The sequence below is a fragment of the Schistocerca americana genome, chromosome 6 (genome assembly GCF_021461395.2).
Source record: "Schistocerca americana isolate TAMUIC-IGC-003095 chromosome 6, iqSchAmer2.1, whole genome shotgun sequence".
NCBI classification, from domain to species: domain Eukaryota; kingdom Metazoa; phylum Arthropoda; class Insecta; order Orthoptera; family Acrididae; genus Schistocerca; species Schistocerca americana.
In genome coordinates this window covers 44,055,963-44,067,440 of record NC_060124.1, presented here as the reverse complement: position 1 = coordinate 44,067,440, position 11,478 = coordinate 44,055,963, and the positions used below count along the sequence as shown (strand labels likewise).

The 11,478-nt window shown below is 41.7% G+C and overlaps 1 pseudogene; it reads left to right on the top strand.

The window, feature by feature from the left end:
- The first annotated feature begins 5,328 nt into the window (after positions 1 to 5,328).
- On the top strand, positions 5,329 to 5,446 carry LOC124620982 (annotated as a pseudogene).
- The last annotated feature ends 6,032 nt before the right edge of the window (positions 5,447 to 11,478 follow it).

The window sequence follows — 11,478 nt, the reverse complement described above, 5'->3', positions numbered from 1 at the left end:
AAGTATGGCATGAAATTAAGAAGAAAGCATCGTTCCCACACAAGCGCCAACTCTACCTTTTCAAATTTCTTCGCGCCAGCTGACGACCCGCTACGGCGTTGATTCCATTAATAGCGGTACCTAGCGTTGCTTCACACCTCCAATTTTTGGGAACTGAACTTTCTGAATTGTAAATTTTTAATTTTTCTTTTCTCTAGCCTGATAATGTACAACACCACTTGTCATTCTTTTTTTCATTTAATCTTAATTACAGATCTTATGATGGCAGCGGCCGAACAACGTTACAAGGAAATATATGTATCACTCGACCTAGATAGGAAAATTCACAGAATATCCACATTGATTGCAGATCTAGTCCGGAAACGTTTTTTTAACATTAAGTCGAGACTTGTAAGGGAGAATACGAAAAATTCAGATTTATCTCATTTATATTTCTTGGCTGGGATTCATAGTCATATAAAACGTTGCAATCGACATTATCGTAACCATTGTTACACAAATTTATTTAAAAAAAATACTGTCACCATTTCGACGTTTAGTTGCTAATCTTAACTTTGTTTCCCAGCCACAGCCAGTAGCGTGTTGCCTTGTATTTAGCTGTGCATGAGATTTTTCCAACCACCAAGGGAGGAGTGAAGATGGATTATATTGACCCCAGTCGGGGAATGACTTATTATATCAGGGGACATGGTCTATAAACAGTATACCTACGTAGGACGGGGAGGTGGAACAAAGATTTACGTGCTTCTGGTGTACAAGGCACTCCGGAATATACATTCTTCAAACGCCCCAATCACGATGCTGAGAGGACAGAAATCAATAAGAACTGAAACATAATAGCCTCCGATAAAGAAATGTACTATAATGCTAATAGGTTAGCAAACCAGATTTTAATGACAGAGTTGAGAAGATGTCATGAAGATCGGACCACACTACCCGAGGCAAGACATTTTCAGGTGCAAGAAGAGTGAGCTTTCGGTGCATCACCCAACAGGTGGTGCAATATGGAACATGTGGGAGAAATGCCGGATACTTCCAGTCATCAAACTACCATCACAGGAAGCAGACACACTAATGCAGATTCCGCTGTTCCGTCGACATCTGCACGACCACAAGAACCTGTCGATGGCAACAGTGAACCTTTCCTTTAGGCATCTCTGAGGAGGAGATCCCGATCTACAGCTGTAGATATTCAATAGGCATCTCTGAGGAGGAGATCCCGATCTACAGCTATAGATATTCAAGAAGATGTAGACTCTACAGTACAGAAGAAAGGGGACAACAGCGAAGGACACTCATCTGATGATCCAGAAATATACAAAAGGCAACTTAATACGTGAACTTACAGTGAATTCTGTAATCAGTACATGGGGCGTTCAGTGCGCAGTGGAATCAAGTTACAATAAGAAAGCTTTGAGAAAAATAGACACAGTTTTTACTGGATAATTAATTAGAGGACGTAGTTTGCGCCATTATAAAATGTTTGAGTGATAGAAGATTTTTGCATAACATGTTCTCATACTGCAGAATGGTAAATATGAGTGCAATTACAAGCTATCTTGAACAGGAAAGTAAAGTTTTGAGCTGGATTTTTATGTGTACTGAAAAGTATTGCACCTGTATATTCCTCTTTATTCTAGTCTTCACGTTTTACTAAGGAAACAGTAAACAAAATACGTTTTTGAATATATAATTACATTTTACTCCCTGTGTCTGCTTGTACCAAACATTCTCTAATGGGGAGTTATGCAATTCAGATTCAGGGAAAAAATATTCAAGTTTGTCCTTCCGACCTTTCAAAGCTGAAGACACTCTTGTGGCAGCGCCACATGGTAGTTATCGAAAAAATTGTGATGCAAGGATGCAATATGTGGTATCGAACTCACCATTCCATTGTCTTCGCCTGTGTTATTGATCAATATTTTGCTAGAAAGATGGTCCTACTGGATGTGAAGGAAGCATGTAATATGATGGACGGGCTTACATTCGTCTTCCACATCAGGATTCAGAGGCAGCTTAAACATGAGATTTAAAGGAGTTCTCTTTCACAATGTAACTGTCTCACAGTCAGCCAGTTGATGTGGTATCAATCGAACTTTTTTTTCTGTTCGTTACTGACTTCTCCAAGATTCAGAAGTTTGAGAATTTCATTTCAGTGACCTCAGATCTGGGGGACATTTGCTTTCCTTGTCTAACGATACGCATCCAACCATTAGGTGTATATATGTGCAAAATTTTCCTACTGGCCTTCTGCACTAAACCAAAGTCACTGTCATTAGGCAAGTAAGAATGCCCTGATACGAAGAATTTCTGATGAATCCCTGTGACTTCACGCTCGAGTCTTACCATCACTTCATGATATACAATGACATTTCCTGCTGTGGTCGGTACGAGTCTGAATATAAGATTATTTCAATATATGTAGAGCTTACGTTGCAATCCTTAAGAAATATTTGAGGCTTATATTCTAAGAATTTGCGGAATAAACTCTTTCTGGGACCTCATAGTTGGATGTGCTGACTGTAATCACTGAGTTTTCAGTAGAAATGAAATCTATCTCTCTTCTAGCTTACGTTGGTCGTGGCATTGCGGCTTGCAGCTGGAGCCGTTAGTAGGAAGGCTTTTAGCTGGAATTCTGACGCCGTTCCTTGTAGTTTAAGCTGTCGTTTCCTAATACTCCCTTCCCGCTTCTCAGAACGGCGAAAACGTCTTCTTCCTCTGCTCTCTGCTCGTTTCCAATTGCAGACATTATTGTCTGCTGCTGCAAAAGCACCACCTTCTTCAGCAGCTGTATCCTTCCCTGCATTAAAATAAAAAGTGCAAATGTAACGTACAGTTACCGTGAAAGAGCCATAAAATATTCTCACAGACAGAAGCTCAACAGTGCAGGATGGTTATTAACTCGTTAGTTAATTCTCACGTAACAAATTTACAAAGTACTTATTAAGTTACCTAAGCTATAACGCTGATATTCCCATGAGTTATCTTCCATATATTCGGACGAATCACTCATAACCATCAGTACACTTTAATTAGATCCCACACACCCAATAAACATACGATGCAAACTGTGACAGTGGACATGTTCCCACTGAGGTCTGAACAATAGTCTATTTCCCTCCATGATCAACAGTACTGCCAGTCCTACAGCACTTGTTTACAGTGTCTAGACATGAATCTTTTATGTTTTGAAAGCAGCCTGATATATAGCACTTAAGAGAAGAATAAGTCAATAATAACTGAAAATGGACTTGATTCCCTTGTGCTCTGAAGGTTCCATGAACATGTAGTCTATAAATGCAAAACTTTGGAAGTATCACACTTCGTTATATTTTTGTGTGACTTTATTAACAGCATTTGGTATTTCAATAGTGTAGTACCAGACCCAACGGGCTCTGCTAGACATCAATATTACCACATCACGTTTGATACTATTGATATGATATAGTTGTTTAGGAATAGTTTGTAGTTTAACGGTATGACTTGTGGTATTCGAGCCCTTCCGAGACCTCTGCTCGTTTGTAGGAGTAATGTATTGGTAGTAGACGGTAATTATATTTCATTATTTTTCCTAAAGTTTAATGTTAAAATATTTCGTTTGTGTGTTTGGCGGTGGAGGCCCGCTCTACGATGTCTAGGGATAGGTAATTCACTAATTATAACTGAGTGCATACCAAGAATAAGTAAGCTGAAACAGCGACAATAGGAATATATTATTCACTCAAGTACTCTGCATGCTCTACAACATCTCATATTTTATAAACATTTCCGTAACCCGCTATTGTAAATCAAACAGCAGGTAATTACAATGTAAAAATAAACAAATTCATATATACTATAAAAATGGATGTTTGTAAGGGTGTATGCATGCATGTATGTTCCACACCTCCTCCTAAACCACTCAACCGATTTCAGCCAAATTGAACACACATATTCTTCAGCGTCAGGCAAGAATCGGTGTGAGGGTAAGAACCCCCACCTATCATAATTCAGAAGACATGATGTCATAAATAATGAGATGCGTGAAAAATTACCGCACCATGCATGGCGTTTGAATTTCGTTGCTACTAACTGTATCCGCAATATATTTCGCAGAAATTATACACATATGCTGCTGAATGTACCTACGCAAATAAACCATTGTACGACACATAGTTTAAGAGATATGACTTCATAAACACGTCGTCCATGGAGTGTTAATACATTTATTCTTAACTACTCTTACTAAGTCACTCCTACAGTCGATTCGAGTTAAGGAAATCGTAGAAACCAGACAGTGCTTTTAACAGCTTTCAACTGCGAAGCGCAAACGGCTGAAGCGAAAACAATAATCGTCTATAGAGTTATGATTAGCCGGTTTAAAGAGACGTTTCCAAATTCGAGCTGTAGACACCGAAGTAGTTGCCCCCAGCTTACAGAAACTCTGCGGAATGGACTCACACTAAGTCTATTGCAGAAGTATATATAAGAATACGCTTCTAATAGAGATCTGCCAAAATGAATGCTTGAGCAATTTCAGGCTTGTCAGCTAGCAAATAAGTAAATTAATAAATAACAAAAATTTCGGGTTTCATCTGTTTCCCATAATAATTGTAACATGGTAAAAGTCCACGATAAAATAAATCCGGCAGAACCTGCAAGGCGTTAGACGTATATGTATACCATTGTCACAGTCATAAGCTGAATATTTAACTGAAAGAATGTTTCCACTGTAGAGTAAGCCCCGCGGTGAAACTTTGATACATTAACACTATGTACTAGACTGGGACTGGAACTCACTACAATGTGGAAGTTTCTGGAAACAACCCAACAGGCTGTGGCTATAGCAGTACCTTTTCTTCCAGGCGAGCTAGTCCAGCAAATTTTATCAGAGAGCTTCTGTGGAGTTAGGAAATTAGGAGCGGAGTTTCTTAAAATAGGGACAGAAATGAAGCTGGGAGGGTGGACCATGGGTCAGGTCGGGGTTATTCAGTCTGTGAGAACATCTTCCGTGAAAGGGAAGGGTCCGAGATCAAGACCAGATAAGACACATAGCTTTACTCTACCAGGAAGTACCAAAACAACATACACTACACTGCCGCGTGAAAGATTTATTTTTAAATCACGTGGTTAATTTTCAGTAATCAACAAGTAATTTCACTATTATGAAACTAGAAATAGGAATAGCTTCCATAGAAAGGCATAGCAACGAACTACATCAGAAAAATAGGCAACGTGAACCTAAAGTAATCTTTAACAAATTGCCTGCAGAGGTGAATAACACAAATATTAAGCATGTTTAAGCAAGACATGAAAAACATGCTAATATCTAATAGTCTTTATAGGCTTGCCAACGGCCTTGCCGCAGTGGTAACACCGAATCCCGTCAGATCACCGAAGTTAAACGCTGTCGGGCTGGGCTAGCACTTGGATGGGTGACCATCCGGTCTGCCGAGCGCTGTTGGCAAGCGGGGTGCACTAAGCCATTGTGAGGCAAACTGAGGATTGAAGCATTGAAGCATTGAGAAGTAGCGGCTCCGGTCTCGTAAACTGACATACAGCCGGGAGAGCGGTGGGCTAATGCCCCTCCATATCCGCATCCCGTGACGCATATGGGCTGAGGATGACACGGCGACCAGTCGGTACCTTTGGGCTTCCATGACCTGTGCGGGAGGAGTTTATAGGCTTGAAGCATACATAAATTACTTAAAATGGCACAGGCCGGCCTCTTGATTCCAGAATACGTTACGTGTCTTTCACTTAAACAGTATTTCTGCCACTACTTCTCGCTTTGGTCTGTCATATAGAAATGCAGTCTTCTCGATGAAAGGACACAATGCAGATGCACAGGGCTGCTGATAATTCGACATTGTCGGTTTCCCAGGATCAATGCTTCAATCCCAAACTGAAGATGAAGCAAAGCCTTCGAACCGCTTCGTAAATAAAAACTTAAAATACACCGGTGAAAGATTTAGTTTTACAAGAAACAATCCTTTCTCCTTCAATCTACATCCACAAGAGTTTATACCTGAAATTTTCAAATCAGTAACAAAGGAATATCATTTTCATGAATAATAATCAGAGATGTATCTTCCTAGCTCTGTTTGGGTACACTCTAAATATATTACTAACAAACGAACCATTGTAAATGACAATAAATTTAAAAATGACAGGCTCGTTCCATTATTAAAAAGCGAGAAATCTGAACTTAATTTGTTGTCATTACTTTCATCGCTAAGCCAAACATTCCAAAAACAACTGCTGCTGAAGATTTGCCCGATTATTTCCAGTTGTTGTGCAAACATGCACCGATGGAACCGAAACTACGTCCTTTTGTAGCTCGTAAGAACACCGGTGATTTTAATATCTGCGAAATGTAAGAGATTTAAAAATAGTTAACTGGCTTCATAAAAACTTCTCTCCGAAGGAAAACACTTACTAATCAAATAACACATGGCTGCGCATTTTCAGAGAGAAATTCACTGCTTACCAACATTATACGAGCATTTACATATATGTTCCAGCGAATACAGCAAGCACGAAATCAGCGTAAACAAGGTGGCGTTCGAATAGCGTTTGCTGGATCCTGTGTTTACTTTTCGATGTACAGCGGCCAGATTCTCAGGGAACGCAAACAGTACGACCATGGCAGATACGACATGCCAAACACTGCGTTTGGTATTTATATAAGAAGAGAGAGAGGCAAATTCACGTCCTGTATCAAAACGGTATCCCTCACATTTGTGGTAATCAAGGATAATTCGTAAAAAGAGGGGCAGAGATTAAAGACACCACATAGCCGATAAACTTCCACAAAACGTTCGTACGGACAACGACGGGTAATCTAAAATTTCTACAAAAATCTACAAACATATACCACGGCAGGGACGGTTCACTTTCCTTACAAATCACTGTTTTTTGCGAAGGTTGCTTTTTATTTTAGAACGAGAAGCTTTATTTACCTAACAATGACCACCTTTCATTCCAATGGATTTATCAAGCAACATCATACAAAAATACGCAATGATAATTTTTCCTGCTGTTTTGATGGACAATGCACTGAGAATTCTCTCAACATATTCATTGGGTCGAACATTCAGATATTCTAATGACAGGGCTCTGGCAGCACCTCCAAGGAATGAATACATCGTGTTGGAGCTTATGTCTAGTAATAAGTGTGTCGAAAATTATAAGTATCCGACTATCAGCATCAAATGTTAAATTTCTCAGGTATCTGGGACGCACGATTCTTTGCGACGAACACGCTCACACTGTGAAGTTTGCTGCCGGCTTTCGTAACTTCACCATAGGAAAGGATTTCATTTCAAGACCAAATTAGTCGGCAAAGAGGCAACAATTCTGCCAATTCCACTAAATACCTCCGAGACTTCGTGACTGTACAGAAATGACATCAAATATTTGGTCAACTTCTGCATTAAAAGCATCATGCAAATTTAATGAATGACTCGACCGTACACCAAACAACGCACTCCAGTCAAGAAATGCAAGGCACAGATTTCTATCTGAAATAAACACCCACAAACAAGTGAGCATAGACTACCTAAATCTGTATTTCAGTAGGAAGATGAGAGTGACAGGCGTAACATAGGCGGTCAGTATGTGCGTTAAAGGTCTTTCAAAACCAGAAACAGCATCCTAAGTTCCCTCTGTCAACAATTAGTAGCAACTTGCTTCGTAAAGATATCAGTAGCAATGCAATGAAAAGACGATACTGCAGCAACTGGAAAGAGACATACGAGTATATCAGATGTGGACACCAGAAACAGCACGGGGAAAAGCCCTTTCGAAGGGAGCAAACGCTAACAGTGTCAACGTCATCAATTTGTTGTTCTACTTCACCTGCAACCCTATCTTCTAGACTGAATCTTCGGTTTCGTGGGCACATCAGCCTGCAGTCCAGAACTTGAACAGGGAAGTCACAGTCGGTGTCCAAGTCGAGGAGAAAATCATCATCATCATCACAGCTGTCAATATGAGTTGTAAAGCACTGACGGCAGCGAAGTGATAGACAAAGAGTAAGGATGGTGGCAAGTCAGCAGTCTTTGGGCAGTCTGTTATAGACTGAGTTTGACATGTTTCCTGTGGTTTTTGACATTAGTCATATCAGGCGTACTGTACATACCACTGAGGAACATGGGTGCATTTGGTAAGGTGATGAGTCATTTATGAGAAGTACGCATTTTGATCCACTTGATGTACTGCTTTTCTTCCACTGATGATGGTTATAGAAATCGGAAGCCGTAAAGAATATAGTTATATGTGTGCATCTGATGGCTATAAAAAGGCTTCTCTTAAAATATTTAACAGCTGCGGAAAGTCACCTATGTTAAGTAATCTTTCCCATTGGCTGCACGTGACGAGTGACGTGCAACACAGTGCTCCGCCTTTGGCGACGTCGTCAGTGTCCCTGAAATACTGACGTACTAGTTTCGCATGAAGTATAGGTACTTCTGGTCACCTTCCATGGCTGAAGGCCAGTATGTCACAAAGGCTGCAAGTCGGTGTCACAACAGTTACAATCAGACACATTGCGCAACACAATTAAAGGACATGTTTTACGAAACCCTGTAAACGTCTCCCATGGTGACATTTGAAATTTGGCTCATGGATGCCTAAAACCTTCCTCACTGAAGATGCGCCCGCATTTCGTGGTCGTGCGGTAGCGTTCTCGCTTCCCACGCCCGGGTTCCCGGGTTCGATTCCCAGCGGGGTCATGGATTTTCTCTTCCTCGTGATGGCTGGGTGTTGTGTGATGTCCTTAGGTTAGTTAGGTTTAAGTAGTTCTAAGTTCTAGGGGACTGATGACCATAGATGTTAAGTCCCATAGTGCTCAGAGCCATTTGAACCATTTGAACTGAAGATGCAAAAGAGTGAAGCACTGCAACGCCACCCTTGGGTTCAACAATGCCGAAACAGCTAGGTGTCGGCACACGCGGGAAAAGGCCACAGTTCAAAAGTTCACGTGAGCTCTAAGATGCGTTGATAATGTCACATTGGCAAAACATTTCTCCACAATTCTGCCCAACGCCAGTGAGGATGTGTCACACGATGTGTAGCACCACCTTTTACCCATGTTTCAACCCTTCCACCTTCTTTTATATTAAAAAAAAATTCTTTTGACTCCTCTGCGATGGAGTCAGTTCGGCGCAATCTAGCGTTGAAATAACGCACTTGTCTTCTACGTGTCTGAGGAAAAGATTTCATACACACCGACGCCCAGAATCAATACGAAAAGAACTGAAGAGATGGTATTAAAGACGTCAATGAAATCAGCTCTTTCCCTGTGGCGTTGATTCCCGCATATTTCACAGTCGCCAACGGCAGTTCTCACTGCGACGAGCAACAGCACGACAATCTTGACCACCTTTGACGCTGCTGGCACCCCAGGACGTTTTAGCCCCTCTCTAAGAACACTGCGGAGCTCCATCCCCATTGAATGTGATCGCAAGTTTGCTCTCATGTGCTGATTGGAACCTGTAGGGACCGCTTAAAATCATTAGCCGAAATTTTAACGTGATCTGGAACAGCGAAGGTAGCTGTGAATGCGGTAGCAGGACATACATGAATAAAACGGGTCCCTCTAAGACTCCACAGTGCAACAGAACTATCTCTGACAATCACTCACCTTTATTGAGAATTTTAAAAGTGTACGTTTACACAGGGAACCTGTAAACGAGTCCTACGTGCCTGCAGGCAGCAACTGGAGGCGAAGGTACGTCAAGGGGTTGCTTGCCTGCAAGCGTCTACGACCACCGCACGTGTTGTCTCCGTAAAATAAAATTTTTAATATTCTAGAAGAAGTTGACCAGACACTTTCGAGAGTTTTGCCAAACTAGGTTATCTTAGAGGAGCCCTTTAGCATTCAATTCATTTGTTCGCCAGAGTAGGGCGCGAAACAGGAGGGCTTGAAAAAGCAAAGTGTCCTTTCCTGCTTCGTATCACGTTCAATTTCGTCGAATAATTCTGAACAGTACTTAGTGGTTCCAATCCCTACACGTGCGCAAAATTTGTGGTCGTGGTGCACTCCAGAGGGGTATGAACACATTAAATGGGAATTCAACCCCACAATGGCCTTATAGAGGATCTAAAACGTAAATAAGGAACTGAAACGTCCAGAAGTGCCAGCAGCGTCATAAGCTGACAAGGACGACGTCTCGTTTGTAATCGCTCTGAGGTTGTTTTTGATTGTTTTGTTGGTTGGTCTGGGGCGTAAAGGAACCAAACTACAGACACAAACAAGGCTCAAGATAAAATGATAGCCAAAGTACGTCTGGGAAGTGAAAGGGGGAAAAAGGAATGGGGAACCACACATAAAAAGAAAACGAATCGAATGAACACAGAAAAACTGGGAAAACAAACACCACAAGGAAAAGTAGAAGAAGATATTAAAACCATAAAGCAGATGGTCTGGGTTAGCTGATCACAAGAATAAAAGATGATGAGCCAGCCACTCTGCAACACACTGAAACGTCCATCCAAAAAAGAGAAGGTGAGATGAACACCTGTAAGGAAAAGACGAACACCAAGATAAACAAATGCTAAGAAAGGGTGACAGAGAGTTAAAATGGAGGGAGAATGGAGGTCTCGGAGAGAAGGCCAAATGCTCACCCGTAGGTGGTACGATAAAAAAAACCTTCACGATTAAACCTAAAACTAAATCTGCTGTTGAGGCACGGTCACCCAACACCGAAGACAGGGTACTGGGGAAGTTAAACGTCCGCCGCAGAGCACCTAAAATTGGGCATTCCAGCAAGATGTGGACGACAGTCATATGGGAAACAAGGTGACACCGAGGTAGATTCTGGCGATGGAGGAGGTAACCATGTGTTAGCCACGTATGCCCAATGCAGAGCTGGCAAACTACAACAGATACCCTGCGAGTGGCTCGCATGGATAACCGCCACACATTCTTCATCTCCTTGATAGCATGGATTTTATTTGGTGTACTCAGGGCGCGCCATTCAGTATCCCAAATCGCGAAAAAATTGCGGCGGAAGACCGATCTCAAGTCAGTCTCCAGCAGGCCAAGCTCCAGAGTTCGTTTACTAGTGGCTATTTTGGACATGTAGTCAGCAAGTTCATTGCCTGGTATCCCGACATGTCCTGGGGTCCAAACGAAGGTCAATGAGTGTCCACTGTTGCAGAGGGCATAGAGAGACTCCTGAATTAACAGTACCAAAGGATGTCTAGGCAAGCACTGGTCCACCACGTAAGGCGTCCTTCCCCATATGTCCCGCACTTTTGTAGAATTTGAAAAGTGATAGGTCAAACCAAAAAATGGGACATAAATTTATAGGGCCGAAAAGTGGAAAACTCCTTTAGTCGCCTCTGAAGACAAGCAGGAATATCTCGGGCCTATTCTAACTCCTGGACCCGCAAGGGGGTCGTTTTTTATCGCGAAATGAATGGCAATCAACGTGGTGGTTTCATTGACTCCTTTTATGCCACCCCTTCAATCTTTTCGTTTCGGTATCGTGT